This window comes from Dama dama, chromosome 7, assembly GCF_033118175.1.
Source record: "Dama dama isolate Ldn47 chromosome 7, ASM3311817v1, whole genome shotgun sequence".
In the NCBI taxonomy this organism is placed as follows: Eukaryota; Metazoa; Chordata; class Mammalia; order Artiodactyla; family Cervidae; genus Dama; species Dama dama.
Genome location: NC_083687.1, coordinates 34,445,032 through 34,462,384, shown reverse-complemented (window position 1 = coordinate 34,462,384; position 17,353 = coordinate 34,445,032). Strand labels below are relative to the sequence as shown.

General features: G+C 40.6%; 1 protein-coding gene and 1 long non-coding RNA gene across 2 annotated transcripts in view; one reads left to right on the top strand and one right to left on the bottom strand.

Moving 5' to 3' along the window:
* RIPOR2 (RHO family interacting cell polarization regulator 2) overlaps positions 1-17,353 on the bottom strand; it is a 206,568-nt gene that overhangs the window by 120,580 nt on the left and 68,635 nt on the right. The gene's annotated exons all lie outside the window — the stretch shown is intronic.
* On the top strand, positions 2,670-16,545 carry LOC133059151 (uncharacterized). The gene is made up of 4 exons (XR_009693486.1): positions 2,670-2,727; positions 2,810-2,880; positions 4,517-4,610; positions 16,531-16,545. It is a non-coding gene; the product is annotated as an uncharacterized LOC133059151 (long non-coding RNA).

The window sequence follows — 17,353 nt, the reverse complement described above, 5'->3', positions numbered from 1 at the left end:
GAGGAGGAGGGGGAGGAGGAGGGGGAGGAGGAGCAGAAGAAAAAGTCATTGTGACTCTAAATGCAATACATGACCATGGCCATAACATGGAGCAGTGAGGGGATGAGCTGAGCTTCCTCGTCAGAGCAGCTCTCTCTGTCTCTCTCAAATTATTGCACACGGGAATTTGTAGTTATTAATCAACATGCACATTTCAAAAAAATTTCCTCTTTAATTGTGAGTTCAGGTTGACCATGGAGAAATTTTGTTATGACCAAGGGGCCTTTATTTTGAGGCACTGAGCTCCCCTTTCCTCTCCTCTCCATCCTACTCCCTCTGGTTCCTGCTCTCGGATTTCTCTTCAGCTGAGAGGTGTTAAAAAAACAATCTATGGTTTGTTTCATCTCTTCACGATTGTGTCAATCCCTCTCACCTACCTCTTCAAAGTAAGATCATTTTTTTTTTCTTTCCTAGTGTTATGTTGGGTGTGACAACAGGCTGAAAATGCCACCCATCCTCTCTCAGACCACAAACAGAGCTGAATCAGTGAGCCTAGACTAATAAACAAGGGCGTAGACCAGAGGAGGAGACCAAGACGTGATGAGCCCAGAGGAGGAAAAAGAAAGCAAGAAGAAAAAAGCACTGCAGCTTCTAGTGCAAGGTGAGCAGAAAGCAGCCCGCCCTTCAAAAAACAGGAATCAAAAGCCAAAACACAGGCCTCATGAAACTGTCATGAGCAGGGAGGTTCTAAAAGTCATTTTCTACTGCAGGTTTTAGAGACATCTTCCATTATCTTGAGCTGCCCAAGAGCTATAAACCAAAACCCTAAAAGTTCAGCCTCAGTATAGGGGAAGGGTCTCAGTGGAAAGGGTCTCCATGCTCCTCAGATAACCTTCCAGTCAGGTTTTGTGAAGTAATTCGGTTGGGCCAGCCTTCTAGTCATTCTGTCAGCGAAGAATCAAGCAAATTTGGAGAAAATGGGTCAGGGGTAAATAAGTGGATGTGAGTGGGTAGGCTTTGTCCTGTGTAGAAACTGTGGCAGAAACAATATAAATGTCAACTTCCTGTCTACTAATATCATGAAAACCTGGAGTGGTGGTGGGGTGACAGAGAGCTGCTTCCTGAGCACCTTGAGGTGGCAGAAAGGCCCCCAGAGGTCAGAAGCAGGTTAGCGAGAGTTGAGGACACTCACCTTTGCCCTCGGTGGGGGCAGGGGGGTTGCAGCACCAGTCCACCCCATGGAAGGGTGGCCACTGGGAAAATGTTAAAATCTCAGCCGATGGGTGAGATAATTTCTCATACAATTTCATCCAAAATTTCATCGTTTTAACGAAGTACAAAAAAAAAAAAACAAGAGGAGGTGTCAAGGACTGCGTGCAGTGGGGTAGAGGGAGTGGAGGGGGGAAGTTCTATTTCTTGACCTAGATGTGACCTGGTGGCAAAACCTGCGCATGCAACCAGCTGCCTGGTTCATACACAGGGCTCGGTTATTACATTCCGAATCCTATACTCGCCCCTGATGTTCCTACGGAACAGGGTGCTGAGCCAAGCACCACATGTTCCTGGAATAGCACCTGGTAGTGTTTCTTTCACTGGACTGTCTCTAATAAAAGCTTTTTGCAAAAGTATGAACTAATATTGATGACATATTATCTGGTAATACTAATTCTGTTAGGCTCCTGTTTGGACCAGGGGAGAGGAGGGAAGGGGATAATGTGTGTGATAATGTGTGAGGGGAGAGATAATGTGTGTTTAAAAGGAAGATTCTTTGTCTTTTCTTCCTCCCTCCCTTCTCACCCACGATCCTTTCCTCACCCTCAGGGAAAATTTGGGCCCTGTTTTAGCTTTTGCACCTCCCTAGGATCTTGTGGTTTTCTTTATGATGATAATTCTAATGCCAACGAAGGCATGTTTCTCCTAAGGAATTGAGGAGTGTCTGTCACTTGTTCTTCCGAGTTTTCGATGAGGTAATTAAGAGAGTTCAGTATGACTGCCCTCAAGTTATTGATGGGAAGATTTAGGACAAAGGGCCTAGGTCCTTAGGCAGCAGGGCACATGTGATGGGCAGAGTTGCTAGCGCAAGTCAAAACACTTTCAAAGAGCAGGTGAGTCAAGACTGGGGAAGCCGTGCCAGAGAAGTTTTCAAGGGATGACTGAACCGTTCCACAAACATGAAAATATGTTCAAGTAAAGAAAAAAAAAAAAAAAACAAAACCCACTGTGGAGATATCTCACAGGCAAATGGGACAGAGTTGGGTGAATAGAGTTGGTTGCATTGGGGCTGATTTCTCAGAAATCTTTCATTTGCTATGCTAACCTCTGATGTGTCATAGTACATAGCACAAGCATACAACTCTACACAACAAGCATAGAAGCTGCAGGATCTAGGTCATATATTCATTTTTTATCTAGTCTGTTCTGCTAGACTGGGAGATTCCCAGAGGACAAAGAACTTGGCATCTTCATTTTAAGCCTAGTAAGAACCAGTGTTCCGCAGATATTTTGTAAATGAATGAGTAAAGGATTCCCTCAAGTTCTCTGATCTCACTGAGATCAGAGATTTTAGAAGGTTCCTATCAACGTGTGGGAGGACCCCTGGGAGAGTAGGAGGTGAGCACTGGGTGTTAGGATGGTTGGGAGCAAAGCTCTGCCCATGAACGAACTTTACCTAACTTCCCAATACAGGGTGGAAGCACACGAGACCTGATCTGGTTTTGAACATTTGGAAGAACCTGTGTTGCCTTCCAGGTACTGCAGACCCTGTGCCCTGGTGACAAGAGGGACTGATTTTTCTCATGTAAATTAATTAGCTAATCCATGCACTTTACAGTTAAATAGACGTCTTACACAATGTTATCTGTCAACCACTGGAGGAGACATCTTCAGATTTTATCAACAAAGGTAAGACTTCCATAAATGGATCCCCTTCATGGTGTTTGATAAGGAATTCCAGAGCAAGGTGTTTATAATAAATATTCCTCCACCACTTTACCTCAGGCTTCTGCCCCTGTAGTTCTTTTTCTTGGTTCCTCTCTTCTTTTTAAACCATAAAATAAAACTATATAAAAGACTCTTAGTAGAAATATTAAAAACTGGCATAAGGGTAATTTCGTGGGAATGTTATGAAATTCTGGTGAGAAAAAGTTCAGACCTTCCTTCCTTCCTTCCTTCTTCTGGATAAGATTTTCACTGGCCCCTACCTAACACACAGACTACTCTGCTTCAGTAGTAATATTTAGTTCCCTTTTCTTTGTACTCACTGGGATAGATGGCACATGTGAACGGAACTTGTGGTAAAAATAACCTTGCCACAAAGGACTCCACCCCTGCTTACCTTCCGCTGGATCTAGCGGTAAATATGTAGCGAGTGGTAAATGGGGAGTTTCCTGTATTCTGCACTGTGTGTTGCCACACCACTATCTCCAGTAGAAAGAGCTAGAATGAAAAACGCATGCCTCTTTTGAAATGTGGTGAAGCAACACTGAATTCACAAATACGATGACTACATTTTCTGTACTATATTGCATTCTTTTGCACAATATGAAAGAACACAACATGAGAAACCAACAAAGAAGGAAATAGAACCACCGAGGTTGTTGCTGGGCAGGCTGCAAGGAAAAGAGCAGAAAATTAAATGCCCCACCTAGCTAATATCCTCTCGTGGGTGTTATTTCTGTCTCCAAGGCTCTGAAACTTGCCTCTTGTCCATTATTCTTTCCCATCATCCATCCATTCATCTGTCCATCTATCCATCCATCCATCCACCCAAGATTCATTTGGTACCCTGCCATTCTAGCTGCTGGAAACACAGACTATCAGTGACATGCTGGTAAAGGTTAAAGAACTAGCTTCTGGGCAGGGTGAGGGGGAGCTGATGGGCAATATTTGTTGATTTTCATAGTGGAAATACTCCTACTGTGACTGATTTCAAGTTATCAACATGGATGGCATCACTGAACACAAAGCTGGGAAGTGACACACAGTAGCAAACCATTATATTGCATTTTAATCCTACAGATACAATAGATGCAAAAACTTCATTAGTTAAATGGGGGTAACTAGGAAGTGATAAGTTTTGGGTAATTGTTAAGTTTGTTGTCAATATATTCAATCGCACATTTATGTAACTTAACTTTATATAACAGCTGTTATAACAATCAGCTCACATTTCTAAAAATTTAACAATTGACTTTTGCTAGCAGGCATGAGTTGGCTCTAGCAGGACACTGGACAGAGAAACATAATGTTGGCCATCTGCTCTGTGAGAGCCTTTTCTGGTCTGGGAAAGAAGATGTACACATATGTAAATAATTAGTAACACTATACTTGATGTGGTGTCACAGCAGGGGAAAATGCTGGGTATTAGAATTAGTGGGGAAGTACAGTGAGACACCCCCCCGCTACCCAGAATAAAATTACCTTGAGGAGAGGGTGGTGACCTGAATTCAACACAAGCACCAGAATACACAGAGTGGGGTTGGTTTGAACTCAGCATGTGGCTCTTTCTTTTTCAACAATATTTTCTATTTCTACTCAGTGTCTTCAGACCTAAACACCCTGGCACAGTTGTTATCCTTGGCAGGGTGTTGACTGGGCAATGGAAAACAAGCCGAGACACCCCAGCAGGGCGGGTGAGTACTGGGGTGATCAAGGACCCCTTACCAAGTGATCAGGTAAAAGGAGTCATCTGTTGAACTGTGCAGGCCCTGTCTTCAGCAGCGACATCTCATGGCAACAAAATGAACAGCATAAATTGGATTGATGACATCTTCCAATTCCCACAATTCCTGGCATTGATAGCAAAATTTATGCCCTTTGGAAGGAGAAAGTCCCTGAGATTTTTAGACAGTTTGGTGGCTGGCCAGAACTTAAGGGGTTTCCTCCTAATGTGGCATATGTGGACTTAGGTAAATAGTTGAAAAAAAAAAAAAAAGCAACTAGGAGCTGTGACCGTCTATATTCTGATTTGGAGAGCAGGTTATAGGTGACAATCTGCCACATGTGTGTATGTGCACTTAGAGAAAAAGATGTTGGCCAAAATGTTAACAAGTGATTCCCTCTGGATGACAAGTTCTGCAGAGAGGGTTTACTTTTGCCTGCACAATTTAATAATTTCATTTTTTTTTTTTTTTGCAAAAATTAATCAGTAGCTCAGTGGGTAAAGAATCTGCTTGAAGTGCAGGAGACCTGGATTTGATCCCTGGGTCAGGAAGATCCCGTAGAGAAGGAAATGGCAACCCACTCCAGTATTCTTGCCTGGAGAATCCTATGGACAGAGGAGCCTGGTGGGCTACAGTCCATGGGGTCATAAGAGTAGGACACAATTTAGTGACTAAAGAGAGAGAGAGAGAGAAAGACAAGTGAGGTTAAAGATGGAAATCTAAAACACAACCATAATCCCAACAGCTGGAAATAGCCACAGTTGGTATTTTGGTGTGTGACCTTCTAGACCTTCTCCTATGCATGGTGTTTTCCTTTGTCACCTCTCATCAGCCTTAGGCTAGTCTGTCTCTATTTCCTGACCTGCACTTCTGAGCACTAAGGGCCAAAACAGTTCATACTGTTATTGTAAATTTTTTAAGACAGTAAGCCCTTCATCTCAGCTCACACATTTTTTAAAGATATATCTCTACTCAAGAGGGAGGAGATAAATTTATACACATAACTGATTCATGTGGTACAGCAGAAACTAACAGAACATTGTAAAGCAATTACATGCCAATTTAAAAAATAACAAAATAATAAAAAGATTTATCTCTAATCAGCCCCTTTTCATTCCCCACAGCTATTTCAAAGTTTAAGTCATTCTTTGAATCTTATTTCCTATTTCAGAGAAAATACAGACCATCTGTACATTAAATAAATATTTTTCACACAATGTAAATTATTCTGTAATTTTATAAATCTTTTTCCTCTTACAATAGATGATGAATATTTCTTGCATGACTGCAAACAGTCTCCTACAATGAGATTTTATAATAATTTTTTGAAAGTTAAAAAAATATTTTTCTTATTTTAAAAGCAGCACATGCTCATGGTAGAAAAATTGGAAAGTACAGCTAAAAGGAAGAAAAATGAAATACCTATAACCCCATCTCTGAGATGTAACCAATGGTCATAATTCTATATACATCTATTTTATTAAAATATGTTCAGTCATTACAAGGATATGTTGTACAGCACAGGGAATACAGGAGTATAATCTATAAAAATATTGAATCACTATGTTGTATACCTGAAATTAATATAATATTGTAAGTCAACTATGCTTCAATTAAATATATATATATATAAAACTACAAGAAAAAATAGGTTCTGTTAGGCATCATTCTATATCATTTTTGATATATGAATCTTATCTCACTGAATTCTCATAACACATTGTAGAGTTGCTATTATGATGATAATCTCCATTTTTTAGATCAGGTGACCCAGGTTCTAAGAACTAAGTGTACTATCCAAATTTGCATCTCAGTAAGCAATAGATTTGGGATTTGGATGGAGGCAGTCTGCCTCTGGAGGCGGAATTTCTAACAACTCATCTACAGAGCTCTGAGCTTATAGAGAACACCTTCCCGTGTTAAATATTTAATGAGAAATATTACTTTAATATTAGCATGGAAACATATACATTACCATATGTAAAACAGATAGCCAATGGGAATTTGATGTGTGACACAGGGAGCTCAAACCGGGTGCTCCTTGACAACCTAGAGGGGTGTGGGAGATAGGAGGCAGGTTCAAGAGGAAGGGGACATATGTATACCTATGGCTGATTCATTTTGATGTGTGGCGGACACGAATACAATATTGGGAAGCAATTATCCTTCAATTAAAAATAAATAAATTTTGAAAAAAGTATTACTTTCTATGTCACACTGATAGAGATCTACCATACCCCACAATAAGACAAATACTGAGTTTTGTTTACACATGGTTGTTTTAAGACTTTCATTTTCCATTCATAGTTACATGTGGGATTACTTTTATGCTGTGGATAAATTCTCAATTCAGCTTCTTCCAAATGGTTAACCAGCCCTCCAAGTTTTAGTCATTGAGTAACCTTTCTTCAGTGATTTAACTGCTACCTTTGTTCTTGCTTCTATCTTCTCTTGCTTTCCCTGGAAACTTGTTTTATTTAGTATCTGCTATCTCTCCTGGATCTTGAAAATCTGAACTAGCTTTGAGTTTTCTGTATATTTACTTGGTGAATTGATTGCTATACTTGTTCATTCAATGATACGTATATGGAATACAACAGTAAATAAGATTTTAAACATCTCTTGAGGCTTAAAGTCTAGTTTTATTATGTGCCAGGCAATGTTCTTAATGATTTAGAAATAACTCATCTGATCCTTATAATAAGGCAATAAGATAGGTACTATTTTTTAGTCTCCAGTTTTCATATGAAAATATGAAGAAGTTACGTAGCTTGCCTAAAGTCTCTTAGCTGGTAAGTAGGGGATGGGGTAAGTCAATAGTCAATTTCCATTTAATGCAATAAATGTTATTCATCATGGGGAAGTACAGGGTTCTGAGAGAGCTCTTAGCAAGGGCCATGAGGGTTAGGAAAGACTTTCAGAGAAAGAGACACCCAAATGACTCCTAAAGAATGAGGAGTAGACTGAACAGAGACTCCTGATGGGAACTGTGAGTGGGGAGTGGGAGTAGAAATAGTTAAGCTGGACAGAGCCACAGTATAAAGTCCTAGAAAAGAGAGCAATAGAGAATGTTATGTACTAGAAACTGAAAGAAATGATGTGTGGTTGGGACAGAGGGTGGGGAAGGGTGGGAGGGAGGTGAAAGGTCCTGGGGTTGGAAGGGTCAACAGAAGTACATCATCTTGTGAGTCCCTTTACACAAATGTAACTGCAGTTAAATATCAGAGGAGACAGAGAAAGGTTTTAAGCAGGAGAAAGGTTAGCTGCTGGGTAGAGGATGGATGTCAAGGAGGGCAAGAGTGTGGGCAGAGTCAACTGTTCAAGGGGTTCTTGCAACAATCTAGGTGAGAAATGATGTTGCTTGTAGAAATGAGATGAAGAGAAAGAAACAGGTGGATTCAGATGTTTTCTCCAAAGGAGTTTGACTGAACAAGCAGTGAAAAGAAGGGGATTCAGTGATTACAATCTGGCCATTGACTTAACCTAGTAATTTTCCCATATTACCATCTACGGCTTTGGTTTAAATGCAGATAATAAACACACTAGACTTCCCTGGTGGCTCACTGGTAAAGAATCTGCCTGCCAATACAGGAGACACAGGTTCGATCCCTGGATTCAGAAGATCCCCTGGTGAAGGAAATGGCAACCCACTCCAGTATTCTTGCCTGGGAAATTCCATGTTCAGAGGAGCCTGGAGGGCTACAGTACATGGGGTTGCAAAAGAGTCAGACACGACTTAGCAACTAAACAACAAATAACAACAAGACTTAATATGCAGAGGAGAAAAGATAACTTGTCTAATCACAACCTGACATCCTCCTTCACCACTCACTAAACCCTTATTGAGGGAGATTTGCAAAGTTTATAGATGTGGCAAATGTTAAGTACATTATCTCTAGTGGTGGGATTGAAAGTGAAAGTGAAAGTGAAGTTGGTCAGTCGTGTCGGACTTTCCGACCCCAAGGACTGCAGTCCACCAAACTCCTCAGTCTGTGGAATTTTCCAGGCAAGAGTACTGGAGTGGGTTGCCATTTCCTTCTCCAGGGGATCTTCCTGACCCAGGGATTGAACCCGGGTCTCCCGCGTTGCAGGCAGACGCTTTATCATCTGAGCCACCAACTTGGGTCTAGTGGTGGGATTAGGCAAATTTAAAAAAATTTTGCAGCTTTATTGACATAAGTTTTGTGTACCATAAAATGTACCCATTTAGAGTATTTGGTTGAATGGTTTTGGGTATATTCAGAGTTGTGCAACCATTACCACAACCTAATTTTAGAACACATTCAATCTCTCAAAAAGAAACCCTGTACCAGTAAGTAGTCACTCCCTATTCAAGCTTTTGCACTTCATCCAGCCCCAGGCAACCATTTAGCCACTTTCTGTAGAAATGGTGGGATTTTTTGATTCTGGACATCTCACATAAATACTGTCATATAATATGCAGTCTTCTGTGGTTTGCTTCTTTCACTTAGTATCATGTCTTCAAGGTGCATTCTTGTTAAAACATGTAACAGTACTTCATTCCCTTTAATGGTTGAATGACATTCCATTGTATAAATATACCACGTTTAGTTTATACATTCATTAGTTAGTAGGCATTTGAGTTTATTCCACCTTTTGGCTATTAAGAAGATTGCAGCCGTGAACACTGACTGTACACCTTTTTGTGTGGAACTGTGTTTTCCAAAGCTACCACACCATTTTATATTCCCACCTGCAACGTGTGACAGTTTCAGCATCTTTGCATCTTCTTTAATACTTGCTATTATCTGTCTTCACATCCCAGTGGGTGTAAAGTGGTCTCACTGCAGGTTTGGTTTGCATTTCCTAACAACAAATGATGTTGGGCAATTTTTCATTGGCTATTTGTAGATATGCTTTTTTTTTTTTTTTTTTTGGCTATTTGTAGATATTCTTTAGGTAAATGTCTAGACAAATTCTTGGCCTATTTTAAAAACTGGGTTATTTATCTTTGTAAGCATTCTTTACATATTCCAGACACAAGCCCCTTATGAGATGTGTGATTTGCAAGTATTTTCTCCTATTCTGTGGGTTATATTTTCTTGATGATATCCTTTGATACAGAAAATTTTATATTTTGATGTAATTAAATTTTTTCATTTGCTTGTTTACCTGTGCTTTATAAGAAACCATTGCCTAATCCTTTAGTCATTAAAGGATTTAAATCCTTTAATGTCATTAAAATTTGTTCCTACGATTTCTGCTGGGAAATCTGTAGTTTTAGCTCTTCCATTTAGGCTAAGGTCCAAATTGAGTTAGTTTCTGCATATTGTGTAAGCAAAAAGTCCAACATCTTTCTTTTGCATGTGGTTATTCAGCACCATTTGCTGAAAAATTCCCCATCTGAATTGTCTTGGCATGCCTAGTTTTACTCTTTATACTTTCTTTCCCCAAATTATCAAAAGACAGAAAGAAAGAACATCAAATCCACAATTCTCCTCCTTTTAATAGAAAAAGCAGTAGCTCATTAGAAACAGCATATGATCCAAACATTTCAGTTGAGTTGGATTTAGCTGGGGATCCTTTCTGACATACGATGAAGTCATTCCTTTATCTTTACCCCCCTGTGAAAACAGCCAGTCTCCTCTCAAGTCCTACTGTTTTAGAGTTTATGAGAGCAGAACTAAGCAACACTGAATTTCAGCATACAAATAAAGTGAAGCTCCTTAAAAAGAGCTAATAATTTCCTTAAGGAAGTTATGTGTCAGATACCTGGGAGAAGTTACTCTTGTGCTGGGGTAGGAAATAAATGTAGTTTAGCTCCAAGAGTTATTTGATTATAATGCCAATTTAAAAATCTTGTCAAGGTTTATGGAGAAGCACATAATGTTTGATATTATACATTTGCCAAATGAAACTTTAAAATGCTCAACTCCCTCAGAGAACATTGCTGGTAGTATTGTCAACTGTATCAGTCTTTGATGAAAGTTATCTTGGTAACAGGTTAACACTGTTAATGGTTTCACCCAGTGAGATCTTTTGGAAAAAAACTTAAGGAAATACTCTAGGAGTAGAAAAACTACATACAAAGATATTTTGCTATAGGCAAAAATGGAAAAATATCTCAATGCCCAAGAAGCAGAGGAGGGATAAATAAATTAGGTTCTACAGTGAAATAGAACCCTAAATAATAACTGTGGTCTGGTAGTCACATGAATGCATATACTAAATAATGAAGTAAGCAAAACAGAATTTGCACATACCCCTTAATTGAAATGGTCTAAGGATGGATGGATGCTGACAAAGCTTAAAATTAATATAATATTAAAATCCATTTGATCTTTTTGCACAGAAAAAAGGCTACTTGAATGTAAAATGGAAGTAAAATTCTTTTTGAAAGCCCAAATAAGCAACTTTTATAAGCATAAAATAAAATAAAACAAAATAAATCTTTTTCTTAGTTATTTCCCAGCTCGTCAAATCCTTGATAGCTAGGAAAAAAGAATAAAACTTTGGAAAGAAGAAAGTAAAGAGTTCTCAGAATCTAGCTATTGAGAATTCTCATTCCTGAGAAATGCAATCCATGCCTTAATGAAGCATTATTTCTTTGATGCTGATGAATTACATTAAGAATGTGTCTGCATAGAGTTTGGGGTGAGAAAGAGTGAGGTTTCAGTTGGGGAGGTATGCTAATTTACTGGGGCTGCTATAGCAAAATACTAAAACCACAGAAATGGATTCTCTCCTGGGTCTGGAGTCTGAAATTAAGGTGTTGGTAGGACTCTGAGGGGAGCCTGTTCCATGCTTGCTCCCAGCTTCTGGGGACTCCTGTCAGTCCTTGGCGTTCCCTGGCTTGCAGGCACATCATTTCAATCTCTGCCTCTGTCATCACATGGCACTCTCTCCCTGTGTCTCTGTATCTTCTAAAAGGGTATGGATTACAGGCCCACCTCACTCCAGTATAACCTCATTTTAACAAAGCACACTTATAATAACCCCTTTTCCAAATATGGTTATCATGTGAGGTACTGTTAGGACTTCAATCTTTTGGGGAAGACAAAGTGAGTGATAGTTGCTCAGTCATGCCTGACTCTTTGCAACCCTGTGGACTATAGCCTGCCGGGCTCCTCTGTCCATGGAATTCTCCAGGCAAGATTACTGGAGTGGATTGCCATTTCCTTCTCCAGGGGATCTTCCCGACCCAGGGATCCTGCATTGCAGGAGAGTCTTTACCATCTGAGCCACCAGGGAAGCCTACTATTAAGAGACATTTCTAAGTAGGAAGACAGGTCAACTTAAAATGTATCAGCAGATACATGCTTGACTTTATCTTATAATCTATAGACAATACATTAGAATATGTAATGAATCCATACACCTTTTCCAAAGGAATACCCAAGACAGAAGGGAGGACAAAATTCAACCCTTAACAGGTGGCCTTGGAAATAATTTAACTAATATATTATTTGGATTCATTCCAGAATGTTCTCAGAACAAAATCTAGGCCCACGACAGGTCCTAGGAGTATCCACTCAGGAAAAGTAGTTGGTAATGGGGGATTAACTCAACATTCAGAAAACTAAGATCATGGCATCCAGTCCCATCACTTCATGGCAAATAGATGTGGAAACAATGGAAATAGTGACAGACTTTATTTCTGGGGCCTCCAAAACCACTGCAGATGGTGACTGCAGCCATGAAATTAAAAGACGCTTGCTCCTTGGAAGAAAAGCTATGACCAATCTAGACAGCATATTAAAAAGCAGAGACATTACTTTACCAACAAAGGTCTGTCTAGTCAAAGCTATGGTTTTTCCAGTAGTCATGTGAGAGTTGGACTGTGAAGAAAGCTGAGCGCCGAAGAATCGATGCTTTTGAACTGTGGTGTTGGAGAAGACTCTTGAGAGTCCCTTGGACTTCAAGGAGATCCAACCAGTCCATCCTAAAGGAAATTAGTCCTGAATATTCATTGGAAAGACTGATGCTGAAGCTGAAACTCCAATACTTTGGCCACCTGATGCGAAGAACTGACACATCTGAAAAGACCCTGATGCTGGGAAAGATTGAAGGCGGGAGGAGAAGGAGACAACAGTGGATGAGATGGTTGGATGGCCTCACTAACACGATGGATGTGAGTTTGAGAAAGCTCTGGGAGTTGCTGATAGACATGGAAGGCTGGCCTGCTGCAGTCCATGGGGTCGCAAAGAGTCAGACACCACTGAGTGACTGAACTGAACTGAATGGGGGATTGGTCCTATGAGAGTAGGATGGATTGCTCTAATAAACTGCTGACTATTCTTCCTGAGAGGGTGGCCTCACTTCTGGCTGACCAAGGAAATAAATGGTTAAGCCTGATGCGTGAAGACAGATGGAGGCTATTGCAGGGGAGCTTCTCTTCCCTTGATTCTGTATTTCCACATAGAGGAACACACAGTAGAGAAATGCCCTGTCCTCATCCCTCCCTCATTCAGCCTTCTCAGTGGAGGAGGAGTGACTGGGCTGACTGGTGAATTTGGAAGATGCTCCAGCCATCCTCTTTGTCTCCTCTTTAGGGCTAGCTGCCTCTGTGTCCTCTGCTCATCCACACACTAAACTGTCCTAGGGCAGTGTCCCATGGGGGAGGCTAGCAGTTGTCCAGTGCTGCTTATGACCGGGCGGGTAAGTCTGCCCGGTTCTAGGGAGGAGGGCAGATGGAGATTAACGCATCACTTGGCCAAGAGATCTAAGCCACACCGTCCAAACTGGTCTTTGTCTACATTGGAAATGTGTCTGCATTTTCTGTAATACAGGTGTTATTTTGATTTTCTTCTGCCTATTTTCTCTATCTAAGTTTCATATCGTTTCAAATTCGGGGTGGGGGGGAAAAGATGCCTCTCTAGGTTTCTTGCACCTCCAGAAAAGGATGCACTTAGCTCATTTGCAGATACTCCCTCTGCACCAATATACCAGATGTCACAGACATAAAGGAGGAATATGGAGGATGCCTGTTATTAATCTCCATCTCCCAAGCCCTTCCTCCTTTCAGTCATGAGTGAGGGGCAGGATGTGCTAAAGCCCTGAAAGGGGCAGTGGTGAGAATAAGAGGATGCTTTGTCCATTTCTAGCTGTTTTTGTGCCCATTTATCAACCAGCAAACATTTAAGGGGAGTCTGCTCTGGGCAAGGTGCCATCCTAGTCTCCACTGGGAACACAAAGAACCGTAAGGCAAACAAAGTCCATCCTCAATAGATTTACAGTCTTGTTGGAGAAACAAGGCACATAAAAAAGACAAGTTATAAAACAAGACAGGATGTGGTCAGTGCCAGTGAGTTTTACAGGCAGTGAAAGAGCCATGAAAATTCAGAGGAAGAAGAACACTGTGGAACACTTTTAACTGATAAGAAACTGGGGAGACTTGTAGGAGAAGAGAGTATTCCAGGCCAGGCGAACTGTGTGTGAAAAGTTAGAATGTTCAAGATATTTTAGTAAGCAATTGGAGCAAGGTTTAAGGAGTCCCTGCTCTGTGAAGCCAGGGGATGAGGTGGATACAGAATAACATGGTTGTCAAGAGAGTGGGCTCTGAAGCCAAATGTGTAGTCTGCAACTCCAGCTTGGACTCATCGGGCAGCTCTAGGGCAAGTCATTAAAGTCTACAAGCTTCCATTTCCCCCTCTGTGTGCTAGGTCCTAAGGTTACAACACTAAGTAACAAAAGTCCTATTTAATATTTTGGGCTTACTGTACGACAGGGTGCTATTTTAAGAACTTTATGTGTTAATTTGTTTAATCCACAGAGTAACCCAGGAAAGTGGGTGCTTTCATTAGCCTTGTTTTATAAATGAAGAGGGCGTCCCTGGTGGCTCAGATGGTAAAGAATCTGCCTGCAATGCAGGAGACGGGGTTCAATCCCTGGGTCGGGAAGATCCCTGGAGAAGGAAAAGGCTACCCACTCCAGTTTTCTTGCCTGGAGAATTCCATGGACAGAGGAGTCTGGCAGGTTACAGTCCATAAGGTTGCAAAGAGTTGGACACAATTGGCAACTAGCACTACCACTATAAATGAAGAAAGTGTGGTCCAGAGAGGTGAATCTCCTAGCTCTAGGTCTTACAGCCCACAAGGAGCAGAGGCTGGATGCCCACCCAAGCAGGCTGGTGCCAGAACCCCTGCTCTTAACTCATTGTGTGAACTGGCCTTTGAGGTGGAGGGTTCTCAAAGGGTGTGGCAGGGTGATATGCAATGGCATAGGGCAGTAATGACCCTGAGCACCAGATAAGGAAAGTAAGACTATCTTGCAACTGGAATTCTTTTCCATCTACTGTTTTGCTGGTTAAATAAGTTGCTTTGGACTTATAATTATAGGTTCCATGTGGCCACTGAAGGCCTTGCAGGAGAGTCAAATAAAAAAACTATTTTAGGATTGTTCTTTCTGTGACATAAATTATGGTTTGGCGGGGAGAGAGTTTGGAGGTAGCGGGCACTAATTATAAGGGATGATAAGGCCTGGATCTAGGGCAGGGGTTGTGGGAATAAAAACTGAGGGACCTATTTGAAAGATGCTAAAAGGAAGAATATTAGCATCATTTAACAATGCTTAATATACTAGTCTGTCATAATATTTATGACAGATACAGAGTTGTGGTTTTTAAATGACTTTGCAATCTCTAATTAATTAATCTATTTAACATGCCAAGAGACATCGTTAATTTTTAAAGGAGGCAGTTGATCTCAAGAAAGCATACTTTTCTTTCGTAGTCCATCTTTTTATTTGGTTTTCATGGCATTATACATTGCCTGTGAGAGGTAAGAGAAAAAAGACTTCATGTTTGTTTACTGTGCTAAGTTTTGAGGCTACTTAAAGAATAGCATTTGAGAAGGGGTAACCTAGAGCTAAAACAGGAGATTGTCAATGGGTGGATGTAAAAATGTGACAATTCTTCTGGCCACATTAGTTCTATGAAAACCTCACAATTTAGAAAATGAAGTATATCTGTTAATCTTCAAGAGCAATATCAGCAAAGTCAATAGCTGCATTTGCTTGATGTTTTAGGATTCAGTGGTCTGGAAATGAAAGAATGGTTCATAATACCTTTGTTCTGTTTGAGGCCAGGTAGGAGAGAATTTGAGCTCCAAATTCCACTGGGGCAGGAATATCTAGTCCTCCAACATTTAACCCTTCCTTGGTTGGCTATGGAGACCTCAGCAGAGGAGGCCAGAAGGTTTTGTGGGTTAGGACACGAACATCTTTGGGGGGAACCATTATTCTGCCTACCTTGGAGGGAGAAATCTTTAGGTCATTCAGTCCAATTAAGATGGGGAATGCTTTTACAAATTATCTGCAGATCAGTGATTTTTCTTTCTTTTTTTAAAAAATATTTATTCATTTATTTGGCTGCACTAGATCTTAATTGCAGCATGTGGGATCTAGTTACCTGACCAGGGATTGAATCTGGGCCCCCTGCATTGGGAGCTCAGAGTCTTAACCACTGGGCCAGCAGGGAAGTCCCAGATCAGTGACTTTTCAAGACTGCTTTATTGTAAAATAAAACATAAAGAAAAATATGCAAAACAAATATATAGCTAATGAATTAGTATAAGGCAAATACCACTGTAACTTCTACTGAGGTCTAGAACTTAAACTTTGATGGCCACTGCCCAAACCCCTTCCTCCATATGCCCCTTCCCTACTCTAATCAATAACCTTCAAAATTACTCATCACAATTCCAGATAAATTAATTTTCCTCTGTCTTGCAAGAGTTTCAAACTCTAGAAATTTGTAGGATCTCTGATTATCACAACTGAATAAATTGAGTACTTGGAAACTTTTACACAATCAACTGCAGCATGAAGCAAAATGATTGCCTCATGTAGAGAAACAGAATGGGATTAGGTGAAAGGCACAATAAGCAATATTTTTTCCTCCCTTGGCTCTGGTACAATTTCTTCTCTCTAGCTATGGAGAAGAAATAGAGTCTGTGAAGTCATACTTCCCATCTCAAGTTCTCCGTGCTTTTGAGCATCAAGATCTTAGCCTGGGACCCCTGAGGCATCAGTCATCACATAAAAGTCAAATGGACAGATTGCCATCAAGCTTTCTGCATGACCCACGCTAAGGCATCTTACAAAGCTCCTTATATAATGGTAACAATAATAATATAATTAAAGTATACATATGATTGACTGAATGATTCTTTCTGGGAATAAAGCACTCAGTGGGGCAATTTCTTCTGGGAGTGGGAGTGTTTTTCACACTTGAGCTACGGAAGTAAGTCACCACTGGGGAAATCACAAACCAGATATTTCATTATCATTATACAAAATCTGCGTGGAGTTTTATTGTCTTATCACCCTTATTAATATGGCATTAAGTTTACCAAATTACCTAACTCTAGCCCCAAATGTTTTGTTTAATACTGTGTTTTTGATTCCTGTATCAGACAGCTGGGATGCCATGTGCTGGGGCCCTGTCGAGTTGGGAAATTATACATTTGATGATTATGAAATTGGGCTTGATTGATTTAATCACCGTAATCACTGGCATTGTGCAAATATGCAACCGGGAGGTTTTCATTCTGACAATTATGTACGATGAAGTCATGTTACACGGGAGGCTCATCCCTGTGTTTATTTCTGTCTAAACGGGAAGGAGGATGGAGAACTAGGCATGATCCAGGGTACAGCACTGCTGGGTGAGTCCACATCCTACAGCCCAGGAAAGATAAGTTAAAGTAATCAGCTTGATGAAGTCACTGCACTGTACCTGACTCCCTCTGGAT